Raw genomic sequence first — 17,109 nt, 5'->3', positions numbered from 1 at the left:
TGTGTGTTATTTAAAACAACCTGCACAGTTTGCACGGAGCTTGATCTTCCTCCAAGTGAAGTCAAAAGAACTTTATATTATTGATTTCAATAGTAGTACCAAGACTCTCTCAAGGTTGGTAACAGATATTTCTCTTACATCCTTGACAAAGAAATAGTAATGATTTTACCCACCTCTGGAAAATCCAAACTAAATGGATATTTCCCTTTCTTAATCCTCTAAATCATTAATTTTGGTTTTATTTTTCGCTCACGTTGGAGAGATTTGGATGATACATTCTTCACTACTGATTACTAGTATTTCAACTCAACTTAGAGGTAAGCTAAACTTTCAGCTGGGGATATGGCATCTCAGATGCTGCAAAGATCATTGTGAATTTGCTTCTTATGCATAAATCTAATTCTATTGTTTGTAATGACGCGAAAATGCTTTTGTAAAATGTCACTTCAGGATCACTGGCTGTCCTTCAAAATCTGTTAAAATGATATTAAAATAAAATGTAGCCCATATAAAGAGCTTTGCTACTTACAATGGACTGAATTTGGTACTAGTTCTAGGCAGGTAAAGTATGTGAATACCTGGCTATTTTAAATATAAAATATTGAAAACTTTGGCTTGTAGATTAACTGTTGCTTGCTTGGATTTACTCGTAAGGCCCTGATCTAAAGCCTGCTGAAGTCAATGGAAATTGACAGGCCCATAGAGAAAATGCATATTAATTATGTCAAATCAAGAACTGCTATGTACGCAGCCATCCCAGTAACTTGGTCCTCAATTGAATAACCTGGTTCAAATATCCATTTAGTTGTGAACACAGGATAAAAATACTAAAAGCATTAGCATGAGTAATATAGGGTTGTGAATTCAACTGTTACCTGGGGACGTTTGTACAAAGCTTACAAACCACAATATTTTACACTTACGTGGTATTGTCAAACAGAACCTCTCAGGCTGCTTTACAAATAGTAGTATATCAAACAACATGGTAGGTATTTCTTATGCCCAGTTTACGAATGCGAAAACTCTTAGAAGATTTATATGACCTGCTAAAAACTAGAGGAAGAGCTAGCAATACTACTCCAGAACACAGCCGGTCCCTACCTCCAATCACCATATCCCTTATGTCAAATAGGAGGCCAGAGGGCAAAAGGGCAATACACACACACACACACACACACACACACACACACACCTTTGTGCTAATAATCGACATCTAATACCTGAAGGATTTCTGTACCATCTGACAGTGCTGCTGACAGCAGTACTGAGCAGAGAGAGAGTAAAATATCAATAGATAGCATAAGAACACCAACAAACCAGTAACATGCATGCAGTCAGTGGTCTCAGATTGTCTGTTTCACCTCTTGTATGATTTGGGCCTAGGTCAGAATTTTTGTACTGCTATAACTCTTTTGTGAGGGGCATGATTTTTTTTTTAAACCAAAATAGTTACATGGTAATGATGCAACACCCTTCCCCCCCCCCCCCGCATGTAGACACAGTTACACCAGTGGGTCTTACACTGGTAGAACTTATTCCCCTTCCCATATGGGAATACTTGTACTGGTATAAAGCACTTTTATACCAACGTAATCGCATCCACACTGGGGAGCGGGGAGTGATTGGGGAAGTGTGGGAGGGGGGGCAGAGAAGTGTACTGCTTTAAAGTGGGACAGTTTTTGTCTCTCTGAAACCAGTTTCAGTGCTATAAAGCTGCTCTGTTTCTAATTGAGACGTATGACTGCCAATAGACTTCACAAGCAAACTTGAGAGTATTTTAAGTGGAAGACAAACCTAGAGAAAATCTCCATGCAGAAGTCCATGGGATCCTCCCCACATGTTTCTCAAGCATCCACCAGATGTAAACAAAATGCAAGATCTGCTTCACCACCAGCTATCATGGTCGGAAGATGCTGACATCAAATGAAGGAAAACAAAACAAAAGGAAAAGGAACAGATTGTGTCTCACCATCTATAACCCTCTGACTGCCAACAGAAGTTGGTCTAATAAAAGATATTACTTCACTCACCTTGTCTCTCTCATATCCTGGGACCAACACAGTTACAACACTGCAGACAAGGTCTTTGAAGGCAGAAATGTCAAATTAATTAGCAGGAAATGATCTGTTGATATCTTAGGGCAGCTCCTCAGCTGGCATATATATGCTCACAGCCTCATTAAAGTCAGTGGTGCAAAGACACCTTTCAGCATTAGCATAGTATGTTTCTCCACACTTTCTATTTTTCATAACATGTGGAGTGAGTGCCTTGCTCCCAGGAGTGAAAGGGTCATTCTCAGACCCCAACAGCATGTTCAGTGCTTGGGAGCACTGGTTGCCACTGTCAACAGGCAGGCATTAATGCTGGCTAGTATATTTTGTTATTAAACAGTAAAACTGTCACTAGGAACTAACAGGCCTCACCCCATTTCACGCCAGCTACCAAACTTTGGATAAAGTTAGCACACTGAATGTATATATATATATATAGTGACAAAGTTCTTCCTCTACCTTGGTGGGTCCTGCACTTATTGGCAGATTTGCTCACCTCAGTGATCTTCCCCATAGTCTGGGTCAACTCCTCCTGTGTCTGATCAGGAGTTGGGAGGTTTGGGGGGAACCCGGGCCCGCCCTCTACTCTGGGTTCCAGCCCAGGGCCCTGTGGATTGCAGCTGTCTATAGTGCCTCCTGTAACAGCTGCATGACAGCTACAACTCCCTGAGCTACTTCCCCATGGCCTCCTCCAAACACCTTCTTTATCCTCACCACAGGATCTTCCTCCTGATGTCTGATAACGCTTGTATTTCTTAGTCCTCCAGCAGCACAGCCTCTCACTCTCAGCTCCTTGCGCCTCTTGCTCCCAGCTCCTCACTCACACTTCCTCTCCTCTGGCTCCTCCTCGCCTGACTGGAGTGAGCTCCTTTTTAAACCCAGGTGCCCTGATTAGCCTGCCTTGATTGGCTGCAGGTGATCTAATCAGCCTGTCTGCCTTAATTGGTTCTAGCAGGTTCCTGATTACTCTAGTGCAGCCCCTGCTCTGGTCCCTCAGGGAACAGAAAAACTACTCATCCAGTGACCAGTATATTTGCCCTCTACCAGACTCCTGTACCCCACTGGTTTGGGTCTGTCACAATATGCGTGTGTACACACACACACACACACACACACACACACACACACACACACACAAAATCTGGAAGAAATACTGCCCTTTCCTCTGCAGTCAGGGAGACCTCTCCTGCAGTGAAACTGGTGCAGCTCCACTCCACAGGCAGGCCCAAGATTTGGAAATCCCACTCACAGATTGGGAAGTCCCTAGCCTAGACAGTCCAGCTTCAGGAGGAGAGAGAGAGAGTGTGTTATATGTGTGTGTGTAAACTTACCAGCTCTCAGTCCATAGCATGGAGGCTACATGATAACCAAAAACATGGGGAAATGCCTACTTATTAGTCACAAAGAACTCCCCCCCACACCATTTTGCACAGTGCAGTAGGACCTGTAACAACCTCACCTGAGAAAGTGTAGCACTGAATTCATCTGGCCATATTTCCTTTAACTGGGTGCAACACACACAGCTTTGCAAATCAAGAACTCCTGCAGTTGTTAATCACTTTTATTATGCAGACGGCAGGATGTATGTGTGTGGTTATGTGGGACATGCGGTAACAAACACATTGGAAAAACATCTCTCCTGAAATTTCCTGTTGACATTAACATAGTCCAGTCATTCTGAGGACATACACTGTCAGATCTTAAATCAATAAACTCTGTGTCTCATGTTGTGCCATAATTTCTTTGCAACTGCAGGCACAAGGGCCAGTGCTCATCACAGGAAAATAGCCCTATTCAGATCACTTACATCAGGGGATTTCAGCTGAAATATTGGAAAATGCATATATGGATTATGCAAAAACCAATAAATAAATACAGGCACAGCATATCTGTATCACTTTCTGTATCACTCTGGGGCTACAAGAGTTTACGTGAGCCCATTGTCACATGCCTATAAATCTTGAAGCTCTTTTTAGTTCATTTCAAGCTATCCGGACACCAAAGGCATGGTCCAGTAAAGAACTGAATCATGTGTGTAACTCCTTGGGACAATTCATGTTCTTGTTTGCATGGCTAAGTGTTTGGCTGGATAAATGCTTGATTTCCCAAACATCAGAAACCTATGGCTGCAAACAAAAATGTCTGTCCAGTTATGCGCCTTATTAGCACACATAGCTCTGCAAACAAATCAAGTATTTGTGTACACAAATGCCCCGTGGATATTAACTGCCTACTTGTGCCTGTAAATCACTGAGTTCCATGCACAAAACATTTGGTAAAATACAGCATGCAACAGCACACTGGTGTTTGTGCATGGCTCTGAGCTTAAGGGTCCCAAGCCAACTCCCCCTGGTGTCTATGGAAATGCTCCTATTCACTTCACTGGGAGTTGGATCAGGCCGGTGGTGTTTTGAAAATCAAGTTCTAACTGTGCTAAATTGTAGCATGTTATAATGTGTTATTAGTGTCATGTGCGGTTTTAATTTTTTGATGGGACTGACTAGAAAGTATCAGCGTTCTGAATTTGCATGCACTGTGCATGTGTTGATAAAGCTGTCAGATGCCTTGTTACAAGTGAATCAGGAGGTATTTTAATGTTTCCCTTTGTAAACCTCATCCTTGGATCGAACACACACTCCAAGCCCTCCGGGAGAAATATGTTAGCCCTAATTTTTGGAGCCAGCAGTCCAAGAACCACAGGAGGTTGGAATTTGCTTTATTATAGAGAGGATTATGACTAAATCGCATGATATTTTTGACTCTTTATATCTTGTTTGCTTCCTTTTGTTATACAGTTGCATAGGCAGTGTGGTCTAGCAGGTAAGACACTAGACTGGAATTCAGGAAATCTAGAGTCTATTCCAAGCTCTATCTGACCTACTGTGTGACCTTGGGCATGTCACTTCACCTCTGTTTTCCCTCCCACCCCATGTCTGTTTTGTCAATTTAGATTATAAGGTCTCTAGAGCAGGAATTGTCTCCTCTACATGTATGTACAGTGCCTAGCACAATCAGGCTCCCATCTTGGCTGGCACCTTTAGGTGCTGTGGTAGTACAAATAATAATGGTAATAGTCGCCGGACTGAAAGAAAGGCTGTTCCTGTATAGGGCCTTTCTTCCTTCACTTTTTGTTCTTGAAAGTAAAGTAATTATTCTTGGCATGGAGGAAGGCACGGGTATTGACCTGACAGGTTACCTTGAATAAGAAAAGAACTGGTGCGTGACTCAGTCGGCACAGAGAAAACGGATGTCTTCAAGTGAGCATAGCCTCTAATATTGTTTCCAGTAATAGCATCCTAATCAATTAGGGGAGCATCTGGCATTATAAATCAACTAGATGTCGCAGTCCCAACAGAAAGAAAAGACTGAACTAACTGGAGAGGTCAACCCTGCATCTAACCTACCTCTGGTCACTGGCTACATTTCATGTCATTACAATCAGTATTGTCTAAAGCTATGAGGCTGGTCTTTCAACTGTATCACCTGGAGTTATTACCAAAACATCCCCAAACAACAATAGAGAGAGACTGGAAAAAACTGACACTGTCCTGCCCACCAATTCAGGGAACAGCACTGGGCTATTCAGTATTGTTTCAAACTTGGATACTATGTCTTTGTTTAGGAAACCTCCTAAACAATACAGATTCCATGTGGAGTGCAAATAGACTTTCTTTGTTATCAGTTCAGGGTCGGATAATTTAGAACCCGTAATATTTGCAGCTAGATGAAGCAAGCAAAGCGAAATCCCAGAATAATCACATCTTTTGCCTCTGCAACTATGTGATAGTGAGAAATTGAAGTCTCTCTCCCCTGCTCCTCACACACACAAATGAACTGCAGTGAACACTTGGGTAAGTACTTTATGAGGGTTTTTCCTCTGAAGTATTGTATATTGATCACTAGCAAAGTCAGGAGAGTAGATTAATAGACCACTAGTGTAATATGGTGTGAGAAATTAGGTTCTGTTTTATACATAGTTTTATATGGAGTATATTCCCTCCATTCCTTACCCTCCACGGACATGGTCTGATGAGAAATTTGTGGCAATATAAAATGTGCAAGTATGCTTCTAGGAAACAAGGCCAAAAACCAACCCTTAGTCCTTACTTTTCCATCTGAAGAGGAGTAACTCAAGTATAAGATTCTGAAGAGCATTGTACACAAAATGCAAATCATCCTGAAAGTCCTTAAGTTAAAGACCATAAATAAAAGGCATCATAGAGGTGAACATCAGCATATTCAAAAGCACCATGCAAGAAAACAAAAAACTGTTACAAATGCCAAGAAATTAGTGTTTTAAACCACGAGTAAGAGATCTTATACACTCTACGCACACAAATGAATTACACTCAGGGAAGGACTTTACTAGAAGGTACATTAACTGTGACGAATAATGTATAAAATGTCAATTCTTGCCATGAGGAAGACGGAGGCAGTTGCTCCATGGTAATCTTTTACAGGAAGGTTATTTTTATTATTTCCCCCCAAACTGTAGTTCTAAAAAGCCACAGCTATTTGGGTTTCACATAATATATATGAAGGTCAAACCTAGCTGCTAAAGAATGTGCAGTTAAAAGAGAACTAAGCTAGTGAAAACATGTGGTTTGGGATTTTCTTTCTTTTTCTTTTTTAAAACAATGAGCCTTTAAGTGTTGTTTCAATATTTACAAAATAGCATTAAGCCAAGTTGTGTTGTTTTTAACCGGAGGGTCTTTTGCCTCTGATAAGTGAGCTTAAGGGTCCCTGATAAGTGAGCTGTAAAATAAGGCTATTTCTTTAAATATTCATTGCTGGATTTTCTGTTAATAAATAAAATAAGGGAGTGACCCATGTTCATTTTTGGCTGAAAAATGATCCTGCTTTTTTTAAGAGAAAGATGGAGAGAAAGTGCCTGTATTGTTAAGTATATATCCATTTGCATTGAAACTACCACGGGCCCAGGGCTACCAAGAGACCTGGCATGTGCAGCTAGAAATTGGTTAATCTACTTTGCTTTAATAGAACAAAGCATCCACAACCGCTAGTACAGGAAAGACCCGCAAGCCTCTCGCGTTCTGTAGATGCCAAGGCTACCGAGAGAAACCCCACTCTACCCCCAATTCCACCATAACAAAATATGAGTAGGTCAAATTGGCGATACTCTGGGGTTGCTCCACTGAGAATGTGCAAACAGTGCCCAAGGCTTGGCTCATTCACTGCGCCCATGAGGCCACTGTGCCAGTGAGGGAATTCATGCCCGGAGGATGACAAACAGGAGTACTACTCTCTCCTGAAGCCATTCTACCAAGGCAAACTCCAGAAGCTGCCTGTGATCTGTCTGAATGCTCTGGCCTTGCACCTACCTGGCTGGATCTGCTCACTTTCTGGACTGCACTGGTCAGCATTAGGCCCTCTCCAGCAGAACAGAGGCTGGGAGGTAGGCTGAAGCACTTCCCTTCTCCCTTTCTCCGGTGGGTGGGCTCTCTCCTACTGGGCTCCCACAGCCAGGTTTCTTCTGGGAGAGACACATGTCTCAAATCTTTGAGTTAATACTAGGCCAAAGAAAGAGTGAGACATCTTATGTGGGCCCGTCACCAAATTCATGCTCTCAAATGGACTCACCCCTGCAGAGTACTGAGGCACAGCATGACTTGCACGTGGTCACACAGGAAGCCTGAGGAGGAGCGGGGAACTGAACCCAGGCAGAGCCTCCCAGAGGATTCAGGGGGCCTTGGGCAAAGCGGGGGAGCTGCGGCTCATGGACTCACCCGGCGGCGGTCTGGGTCTTCGGTGGCATTTCGGCAGCAGGAAGCCCTTCAGTCACTCTGTGTCTTTGGCAGCACTGAAGGGCCCCCCTCCACCACTGAAATACCGCCAAAGACCCAGAGCGACTGAAGGGCCCCCCGCCACCAAAATGCCGCCGAAGACCCGGACCGCCACCAGGCCAGGGCTCGTGGGGCATTTCGGCGGGGTAGGGGGGACTCTTCAGTTGCTCCATGTCTTCAGCAGCACTGAAGGGCCCCCCCGCCGCTGAAATGCCTCTGAGGACCTGGACCGCCGCCAGTCCAGGGCTCGTGGGGCCCCTGCGGGACCAGGGCCTGAGGCAAATTGCCCCACTTGCCCCCTCCCCGGGAGGCCCTGAACCCAGGTCTCCTAAATCCTGGGCTAGTGCCCTAGCTAGATCTTCTCTGGAACAGAACTACTGAGGGCAGAACTCAGTCCATATATTTTGTCTGATACTTTTTTTTTTTAAAGTGTTTTCTGGTTATATTTATCTGTATTAATCTCAAAGTCTAAAAAAAAAACCTGTTTCAGTAAAAATTCAAACAGCAGCATAATACATGTCAGAAAAGCACCCATCAAAAATGACAATTTCTCAGAGTTTTCACAGATTCGCTGTGGAACTAGCTCCTTAAACACAGCAGCCTGACATACTGTAGCATACAGAAAACAATTCTTCTGCTAAGTGTTTTCACATACGAGTTCTCAGATCCAGCCAGTAACAGACCTAGAGGAATTTTTTCCTTTTGATTTTTTATAATTAGTATTTTCTTTTTGGAACTTGGTTGACTGGGCCCAAAAAAGGCAGAGTTTGGAATCAAAGCTATTTCCACAGGGAACCAGAGAATTCAGGAAATTACTTTCCATTTTAAATTACTCTTTACTCAAACCAAATGAGATTGGCTTTTTAAAATAACTCTCTGTGTTATTGAGGGCAGCATGGTACAGCAGACAGAGCAGGGGACTGGGAAACCGGTGACCCAGGAACTGTTTCTGACTCTATCCCTGACTTATTGTGTGATCTTGAGCAAGTTACTTCACCTTTCTCTGCCTCTATTTCCCCTCTGGAAATAATTATACTTACCTCCCATCAACATACTCCACTTCCACCATGGCCCAATCCTGCAGTCCTTGAACCAAACAAAAAAAAAAAAACCCCACTCCTGGGTAAATTAGTAGTAGGTTTGACTGCAGGGTAAAGCTCAGAGTGAGCAACAGGAACAAAGAAGGATATGCCACTAAGGAGAAAGGGAAATAGGATTGCATAAACCTACCCAAGTTCTTTAAAGATGTCCATAAGTAATGTCAATTTTCTAATAATTCATTTATCTCTTGCTGAGTGTTAAAATCTTGAGTGACAGTTGCGAAGATACTGTACCTTATTACCAAAGCTACATGAAGGAGACACTGCATTAGCAAAGTCATTTTAAAATTGCCTAGTTGCTGGCATACAAAATAAATAAATAAAAAATCAGAGCACTTTGGACTCAAATAGAAGGGATTTTAGGGTTGCTGGTTGTCTAGTCTTTAGTTTATTTTAATTGAGAACTTTTCATAGCTACAATTTGCCCAGAACATGCAGTACCCCTGATATTTATCTACTATCCAGTGCCTACAGTTTTAGGTCAAAATCAAAGGGAACGGAGTGTACTCCGCGCCTCTGAAAATAGACAACCTATTTAAGTGCTTAAACACAGAATTAGATGCTTAACTTTATAGACACCCATATCTGGAAATTCTGACCATACCTCAAAGATCCCTTACACAATGATACAATGGGACTAACTAAGGTCAGTGAAGTTACGAATGTGATTAAGTGTTTGCAAGGTCTAGGCCTATGTCAGTGCTGCTTATAGTTCTCAAATTTGTGCATTTGTAATTGGAGGAAAGCCTTCATTAACGATGGCACTTATAGTAAAGAATATTTTGTTTCCTAGGGGGTAATGCTTTAAGTTTCATTTTTTGAGGGGGGTCATTTGTCTTTTCTCAGACAGTTATCTTGTAAACACAGGATAGACCTAAACCTCCATGACTCTAAGGTCCTGATCCTCCTGGGCAGGACAGGGCCCATTTAGGAGACAGGAAACCCCAGGAGCTTTAGCTCCCAGAGCTTCTTCCAAATCATTCCATTGTAAGTGGGCAAGGTTAGTTCCTCCCCGCTGAGCAGACAAGGACTATGGGACCCGTAGGGTGGTGGATGGCTCTGCCATCCTTCCTTTGGGAAGAGCCTGGCTGCCATTTGCACAGTAGCAGTCACAGAGGATCTCAGTTGGGAATTAATGCTGACTGAAGCATTAACAACACCCAGCTAGACAGCCATGAGATCAGCAGAGGACAACGCCATATAAAGCACTCAGTTCTCAACCCCCCGCCCCACTCCAGCACCCAAACGTCCACAGAACTTGAGGGGAGAAGGTACCCAAGGAAACGTGGCCATCAAGCTGACCCCCTTTCTACACACTCCATGGGAGATCTACTAGTAACAGTTTGATGAGGCAGCTGCCTATCATTCTAACCAACGTTGTCTCACTTTTTCTTTGTACTGTCCCATACGTCGGGCTGTATCCACCTGTCATCTCTTTTCTTCATTACACTGCAAGCTCCCTGGGACAGCACCTGTCTTTTTGTTCCTTGTTTGTGCCTAGCACAATAAAGATCCTGATCCATGACAGGGGTTTCTAGTTGCCACCTTGATGAGACTCCTCCACTTGGGGAAGCACAACGGATGATCCAGCCCTATGTTAATTTTAGCCATGGATACCTCTTGGAGCGTAATCGCTGCTGACTCATACCACGTAGGGACAGAATTTCACTAAATGCCTGCTGAATGCTTGGCAGGTGTCTCTTTTCAAGTTTCTGCCTAAATCATTCATTGGCTTTTATGGCTAAACAATTAGGACATAATATCTACAGTGCCGGCATAATTTACAAAAGCAAGGCTAACAGATGAGCCCATCCCCCTAGAGGTTACCTGACAGACACTAACTAAGCTTAGTCATCAGTCAAACTGATAAGCAGTCAGTCTGGCCAAAGTCTTCCACCGGCAGGTCCCTTCTGAACAGAACGAGGAGCCCCTGTTATCAAAGCAGTGATGCTTAGCATATCAATTCAGTTACCTTCTTACAGAAGCTCAGCTGTCTTCATTGTGAAGTAATTATTATCCAAATAGAAGCTAACATGTGGAACAAACCTGCTGGCAGTCAGCATATTTTAGCAGCACAACATGCTTCCATACCTCCAACTGTCTCAGCTCAGAGCCGGCCCTGCAGGTACAAGAGTGCACAGGCTTGGCAACTGAGTGACTGGCATTTGGGGACATTTCTGCTTCTCATGATGTGCAGGATTCTTATAAAGAGTCTCAGTTTTTTGTGCATATTGATAGTATGTGCAAGTGGCCAGAGGGAAAGCCCTGAAAATGGAAAGCCCAGCCAGACCGCCAGCACCCTTCAAAGGGAGCGATGCTGATTTACCCCTGCTGAGGTGCTGGATCTTCATCTTTAGCCACAAAACAGGGACAGCAGCAGTACGTGCTTTCCCCACATCCTTCTGTCAATATGCTTGAACCCTGACCTGGACTGACCACCCTATGGGGTGAGAGGACATCTCATCCACTGCTGAAGTTGCCAACCGGGCTGAGAAGCAGTGTTGAGGTGGTGTTGGTTTATGTCGTGGGGACACTTTTCCACTAAGAAACGGATGGAGTCTGCCAATTAGTTTCATGTGGGCTACCAAAGCCATCAGACAGCAGCCAGTATTTGGCTATTACCACCCTGGAATAAGGGTGAGGGGAGAGGTACTGCAAAGAATTTTCAACATCTGGTTTCTGGAACAACGTCTGTGTTATGGCTGGGAAATATTTTCCAATATGCTAACAACTGACATCATACTCACCCCCCACTTTCCAGCCAGTTCATTGCGCTATTTTAGGATGCCCTAAACAAACTTAAAACTCTTCTGATCCTGTATTTGAGGAGTAAGTGACTAAGCAGAGAAAGCCATGATTGACTTATCTTGTTTCTAATAGTGAACAAAAACATAGGGCTACATTGAGATATGAGATGGAGCCTAGTTTTTTAAAAAATACACCACCCTTTTTACAAAAGGCAGGCAAGATCCTATTAAAAGGCAAAGACAAGAACCTCTTGTCATAGAGAGACCTGCAGATTTATTCTCAGCTGGCCAATGTAACAAACATCAACCAAAGTTGTCTTGCTTTCAGCCAGAAAAATGCACAATCCAAAGCAATAAACTCTACATACATTCCTTTCTGTGCATGGAAAGTTGGCATTTCCAAGTTGCTACGAGTACTATACTGATTACTTTATATACGGCTCTGGGTCTATAAGGCAGCCTTTTCCCCTGGAACACCTAGCAGGTTACCCTGGGTCTAAATTGCCCCTGCTAGTTGGATGTTGCCTCACTTGGCTACTGGAACTGGAGCAAGGGATCTGGGGAATCCAAGACAATGAGGCCCCCTTTTTGCATCCTGAAAAATACCACCCATCACACTTGGGCTACATACCTACTCAGAGAAGTAAGAATCCCATTCTACCCAGCCAGTATGTGGAGCATTGGCACATGGGAGCAGTGGCCATTGCACGCCTGCTGATTCCACCTGCCTCCTGGAGCAGGTGGCTGGAGAAGGGGGGAGGAATAGCCAGAATCTTGGCTCCACTCCCCCAACACAGTCCACAGTATAACTCAGTGGTTCTCAACCTATGACCCATGGGCCACCTGCGGCCCAATCAGTACAGAGTTGAGGCCATTATTGGATGTGGCCCATCTAACACATATGGATGTGGCCCACAATGTTCCATAGATTGAGACCCACTGTCATAACTGAACTGTCACCAGGGCATCATAATGTGCTTAGATAGGACAGATGCAAATGATCATCCCCTCTCTCAGAGGTGACAGGAAAGCAGGAGGGAACTGTGACTCGAAGGGATGTCTCGCAGGGGTGATCCACAGTTCAGCCTGAACCACTGCACCTTTCATGTCTTCCGAGCGTATAGGCAACCAGGGGTTATCTGCTTTTGGAGGCAGATACCCCACATCTGCACTGCTGCCCACTAATGGATGGGGCAGATTACTCATCTCTGCCCCGCCCTGCACAAGGAGCAATAGGGCAAAGCACATCTGCCTGATGTACAATATCTCTGGTGTCCCTCATGGAACTGCACTGTCCCCCATGCAGTAGCAAAAAAGCCATGATCTAGTTCCGCATGGTCAGCTGGTTTTGCATGTTGATCTAGCAGGGGTCAATAGACCGGTCACAAAATGGGTGCTGAAATTGCAGCATCCTTCTCTCTTCAGAGTGTGATGAGAGCTGATCACCTGCAGAGATGCGGGAATTCCAGGGGACTATATAAAAATAATGTCTTCCCATCCACCAGGACCTTACTAACATCCGTCACCATCGCTTGAAGTCACACAAGCCCTTTTGGACCCACACATTTAACCTTCAGCAATGCAATTTCAACCTTGATGATGTTTGGAAAGCCAAATGGCATTCACAAGAAGTCACAAACACACACCTTGAGACAGATCGGATGCAGAAGAGCCCTGGCTTCAAGATGCAGATACTTGCTAAATTAAAGACTCTCCAGAGTGCAACCGTGGCCACCTAGAACAGACCACTGAACATATAACAACTCAATATCTGATTCACATACAAAGGAGGCATCGCAGCAATACACTCTGCTACTCCAGACGCAAGTGTCCGGTTTAATCATCTAAATGTAAAATTATAGTTGTTGCTGTACATTTTCATCAGCCATACAAAGACAATGACAACCTGCAGAGAGGCCTGGACTGATGCCCTGGCTTGTGAGCATGCAGCTCCACCACATTGACTGTCACTAGAGGACCGGAACACTCTCCAGTCCAGGAGCATGTGTGTTTAAAGTGAATGGGGCTTAACTCTGCTGCTGGAAGGAAAGGGACACAGCGATGGAATGCAGTTGAAGAGGGTGATTAATTTATTTTGGTGACATGAGTCATTTGAAGAATTGGTTTGCAGGGGGAGGGAAAGTATGAAAGCATTTTGTTGGAGAGGGAGTAAGAAGCTGCAATTTTAGTGCGGTGAGGGCAGTAATTAATGTATTATCCTGCTGGGAGGTTGAAGTGGTGAGATGGAATTATGGTACAGAGAAAATATGGATCTAATTTTGATGTAATAGTGTGTCACAAAACCTGATTTTTGTGCTCACACACACACACACGGGCCAATCCTCAGCTGGTGTCAACTGGCTTAGCTCCATCATTTTCCATGCAGCTACATTGATTTAGACCAGGGAAACTCTGGCCCAAATGTCTTCAGTGTACACAAAGTCAAGAATGAATATGGCTCATTATTTAGAGCCAGATTCTGATATCTTTATTCCCAATGATGTGTAGTACTCGCTCCATTAATAGACTCATTTCCCTCATTGAGTAAGGTACTAGTCAGTGTAAATACAGGTGGTGGAATGTTGCCCTTAGAAAGCTCAGTGCTCGCGATTATTCACTAAGGGTGTGTCTACAAAAGCAAAAAAAAAAACTCCACAGGAGTGAGCCTTGGAGCCCCATCCACAGATGCAGACTCACACTACAGGGCTAAAAAACAGGAGTGTAGACTTTTTGGTTTGAGTTGGAGCCTAGACTCTGAAACCCAGTCATAGGGGGAAGGTCTCAGAGTCCAGGCTCCAGCCTGAGTGGAAACATCTACACGGACACACAAACACACACAGAGAAATTATTAAAATTGCAGAGTGATAAACTCACACAAACTCACTATTGTCTCAATATCAAAACTGGTAGAGGTGCGGAGGGGAGGGTGGCAAAGAGGGGCGAGGAGAAGAAGGAAAAAAAAATCTATCTTCCCCAGAAATGCTCTCAGAATTTTATGTGTGGACAGAAACATGGTTATGTGAGCAGACAAGTTTAATCCTTCTTGCCATTATCTGACAGTGACACCACAAATGAGTTTTAAAGAGTGCTCCTTGAACATGAAGCAAAACAAAAACCAATGATTTATTTTCAAATTAACTGACTGTTTGGAAATAAAGGAAGATGCCAAGAGCTTTGCAAACAGTTAGACTTGTGGTGAAAGACCATCTCATTGAAGGGGAAAACAAAACACATGATTGATAGTAGTCAGATGAGCTGAAGGTGTGCAAGGCTGGGTTAGTATTAGAGTGACTGGGCCCAACTCAGGAAAGCACATACTTAAGACTCAATGAAATCCATGGGATCTAAGCATGCATTTAATATTAAGCATGTCTGATGCTGCCTGGTACCATTTCCACTCTGGGGTTTCCCAGCCTGCAGCCCAGAGGAGTTAGGAAGAGGCACCAGGCTCACTTAGCCAGGGGCAGCAGAGGGCAGAGTGAAGGGTAGGCCTCTAGTCCACACCCCATCCCACACACAGAACACCCTATACAGGTGGCCCCTTGTAGATTGAAGATGGGGGACATGACCTAGAATAACAATAAACAAGATAACTGGTTCCCCCAAGAAGATATCAGAGACCATAAGTCTTCTTATGATAGGGAATCTTGTCAGCAGTAGGAGGAGCCACCCCCTGAGGTGCTAGTCACCCCAAAGGGGACTGGGGATGGCAAGAGGTGGGGAAGATAGCCCATCCCCCTCTGTACACAAGCCAGCATGCCTGGAGGAACATGAAGATTCCCCTTACAGGCCAGGGATATATCAACCTCCTGAATTCCTAAACCCTTTGGGCACTCAGCCTAGCCCCCAACACAGGCTGGGTATTACTCATATCATCTGGCCCTTAGCTTTCATTCTTTACTGAGGCAAAACTCCCATGGACGTAAAGAGTGAATAAGAAATGGATTAAGGCCCTGAGGAGGATATTATTTAAATCAGCTCATTAATCAAGGACTGAGATGACATTGTACACCTGGGAGGATGTTAGGAAAGCAGAAGCGATTTTATTTAGCCCAGCCACTTTGAATTGAGACGGCATCCGGTACTCTGTTCCATCTCGATTCACGGGGGATGGAGTCCTGCCAGGTTGGCTTGCAGTGAGTTTTGATTGCTGAGGTGGGTGGAGGTTGGGTACACTGCTAACATGAGGACTTCGCTCTCCATGCTGTGTTGCTACCGCATGCCTCCTCCATAGTGGGCATTTATGCTAGCACCCTGGGGGAAGCGCACCTGTTCTCCAGATGTACCTGCGAGCAATGCCAGCAGCAAAGGAGAGAGAATTACAAATAAGTGCAGGGTATTAGGTTTCCTAGACTTCACCCTTCTAAGTGTCAAATCTATTTCTCGATGAGAGATTTTTTCCCACTCTCTTACAAAAAACTGCAGTGGAAGAAAGGCCTGGAGAAAGACATCTGTCAAAATCCTTAGGGATGTGTTTTCCCCAGGATGATGGAAAGAACAAGTCATGGGAGTATTTCAGACAGCATTTGGTATGGCTCAGCACGTCAGTACTTGTGCTTTTCAGAGAGCTACTAAGTTCACTGGCAGAATCCCTTAGCGTTAAGAACCTTTTTGATGAAACTCTCAAGGAGACATTATGCAATGATGGGATTCCCAGATATGGATGCCTGAAGCTAAGTCCATTTAGGCACCTCAATCAATGTGTTGATGTTCAAAAGTATTGATAACCCACATACGTTCTCAAAGAAGTCAAACTGGAGCTGATGTGAGCTCAACCCTTTTGGAAATCAAGTCATTGACTCAGGCTCCTAAATACTGATCTGGGAGCCTATCTTTAGGCACCACCTTTTGAAAATCCTGGCCTGGGTAAAATAAGATTCACCCTCTTCCCAATAAACCTCATAACACACTTACTGTTGCTGATAGTTTCCAGTTTCTATTTGAAAGCTACAGCACCTCATTCTTGCTTTGGTGCAATGTTTCTAGACGTTACTTATAAATAAACAAACAAACAAATCCCACATCACCAAAATTCCCTGGGAGTCAATTGGTCCTTCTATGTGTGAAAACAATGCTACAGCAAATTCTATGCAGAACTCCTGCTTAAATCTGAAAGAAAAATGGGATTTTTTTTCTTTTCTTCTCTTAAATTGTTCTGCTACCAACGTCCTGCAGCGATGTGGTGTGGAATGAGTATGTCTAGTTCCAAGATGATCAGAAACTTACCTTGGAGGATTGCATGCAGTGCAGGACCACACAGGTGCGTCAGACTGTCATTTTTTCTGCTTGACTTAATGTTCTCTAAACAGTGTCATGGCACTTGGTATAACTGGCATGAGTTCTATGTATGCAGCTCATGGGAATACTCCCCAGGGATCTATGCAAAGACAGGGTCAAAGGGAAGATG

Source organism: Gopherus evgoodei, chromosome 10 (genome assembly GCF_007399415.2).
Source record: "Gopherus evgoodei ecotype Sinaloan lineage chromosome 10, rGopEvg1_v1.p, whole genome shotgun sequence".
Lineage (NCBI taxonomy): Eukaryota > Metazoa > Chordata > Testudines > Testudinidae > Gopherus > Gopherus evgoodei.
The sequence above is the reverse complement of the archived record's forward strand: the minus strand, read 5'-3'. Positions refer to the sequence as shown.